The 2,464-nt window shown below is 34.5% G+C and overlaps 1 non-coding gene across 1 annotated transcript; it reads left to right on the forward strand.

Moving 5' to 3' along the window:
* The first annotated feature begins 2,113 nt into the window (after positions 1-2,113).
* LOC136395993 (U7 small nuclear RNA) lies at positions 2,114-2,176 on the forward strand. Its single transcript, XR_010749429.1, has one exon. It is a non-coding gene; the product is annotated as a U7 small nuclear RNA (small nuclear RNA).
* The last annotated feature ends 288 nt before the right edge of the window (positions 2,177-2,464 follow it).

Genomic DNA, 2,464 nt, shown 5'->3' on the forward strand with positions numbered 1-2,464 from the left:
AAGATAAAGAAATAAAAGGCATCCATATCGGAAAAGAAGAGGTAAAGGTTTCACTTTTTGCAGATAATATGATCCTATACATCGAAAACCCCAAAGACTCCACAAAAAGATTACTAGAAACAATAAACCAATACAGTAAGGTCACAGGATACAAAATTAATATACAAAAGTCCATAGCCTTTCTATATGCCAACAACAAAATATTAGAAAATGAACTCAAAAAAAATAATCCCCTTCACGATTACAACAACAACAACAAAAAAAATACCTAGGAATAAACATAACAAAGAATGTAAAGGACCTATATAACAAAAACTATAAAGCATAGTTAAGGGAAATCAAAAAAGATACAACAAAATGGAAAAATATTCCTTGTTCTTGGATAGGAAGAATAAATATAATCAAAATGACCATATTACCCAAAGCAATATACAAATTTAATGTAATTCCTATCAAAATTCCAATGACATGTTTTAAAGAAATGGAACAAAAAATCATCTAACTTATATGGAACTATAAAAAACCCCGAATAGTCAAAGCAATCCTAAGGAAAAAGAACAAAGCTGGGGGCATTACAATACCTGACTTGAAATTATATTATAGAGCCACGACAATCAAAACAGCATGGTATTGGCAGAAAAAAAGACACTCAGACCAATGGAACAGAATAGAAAGTCCAGAAATAAAACCACATGTATATGGTCAAATAATTTTTCATAAAGGGGCCAACAACACACAATGGAGACAAGAAAGCCTCTTCAACAAATGGTGCTGGGAAAACTGGAAAGCTACATGCAAAAGAATGAAACTTGACTACAGTTTGTCTCCTTGTACTAAAATTAATTCAAAATGGATCAAAGACCTAAATATAAGACCTGAAACAATAAAGTACATAGAAGAAAACATAGGTACTAAAGTCATGGGCCTTGGTTATAAAGAGCATTTTATGAATTTGACTCCAAAGGCAAAAGAAGTGAAGGCAAAGATAAATGAATGGGACTACATCAGACTGAGAATTTTTTGCTCAGCAAGAGAAACTGACAACAAAATAAACAGACAGGCAACTAAATGGGAAATGATATTTTCAAACAACAGCTCAGATAAGGGCCTAATATCCAAAATGTACAAAGAACTCATAAAACTCAACAACAAACAAACAAACAATCCAATAAAAAAAATGGGAAGAGTACATGAACAGACACTTCTCCCAGGAAGAAATACAAATGGCCAACAGATATATGAAAAGATGCTCATCTTCATTAGTTATTAGACAAATGCAAATCAAAACTACGAGATACCACCTCACACCTGTTAGATTAGCTATTATCAACAGGACAGGTAATAGGAAGTGTTGAAGAGGCTGTGGAGAAAAAGGAATCCTAATTCACTGTTGGTGGGAATGTAAAGTAGTACAACCATTATGGAAGAAAGTATGGTGGTTCCTCAGAAAACTGAAAATGGAACTACCTTATGACCCAGCAATCCCTCTACTGGGTATATACCCCCAAAACTCAGAGACATTGATACGTAAAGACACATGTAGCCCCATGTTCACTACAGCATTGTTCACAGCGGCCAAAACATGGAAACAACCAAAAAGCCCTTCAATAGATGACTGGATAAAGAAGATGTGGCACATATACACTGTGGAATACTACTCAGCCATAAGAAATAATGACATCGGATCATTTACAACAAAATGGATGGATCTTGATAACATTATACGAAGTGAAGTAAGTAAATCAGAAAAAACTAAGAACTACATGATTCCATACATAGGTGGGATATAAAAACGAGACTAAGAGTCTTGAACAAGAGTGTGGTGGTTATGGGTGAGGGGGGGGGAGGAGGAGAGGGAGGAAGAGAGGAAGGGGGAGGGGAGGGGCACAAAGAAAACCAGATAGAAGGTGATGGAGGACAATCTGACTTTGGGTGATGGGTATGCAACATAATTGAATGACAAGATAACCTGGAGATGTTTTCTTTGAACATATGTACTCTGATTTATTGATGTCACCCCATTAAAATTAATAAAAATTTATAATAATAAAAAAATAAAGTCTCAAACAAGAAAAAAAAGAATGTAAGGTTATAAAGATCAGGGTAGTGAGTGTAGTGCTTACAGCTCTTTTTGAATTTGTCTAGTAGGTCTTCCAGTGTTTGTTGGAAGGCCCCAGAAAAAAAAAAAAGATCAGGGTAGTGATTACCTCGAGGAAGCAAGAAAGGACTAGTGATGGGGAGGGGACAGAAGACAGGCTTCTCAGGTACTGATAATGTTCTCTCTCTGGGTTCTATCATCAGGTTAAATCACAAGTTACAATTTGTATATTTTTATGTCTCTATATATCCTTCAATATAAAAGAAACTAAATGGATTTGAATATTGGAACTAAACATTGACATTTAGACATCTGAGACCTAACAAACCAAGTTGTAACAAATCAAAATTTCATAATATTTTAAAA

The sequence above is a fragment of the Saccopteryx leptura genome, chromosome 2 (genome assembly GCF_036850995.1).
Source record: "Saccopteryx leptura isolate mSacLep1 chromosome 2, mSacLep1_pri_phased_curated, whole genome shotgun sequence".
Lineage (NCBI taxonomy): Eukaryota > Metazoa > Chordata > Mammalia > Chiroptera > Emballonuridae > Saccopteryx > Saccopteryx leptura.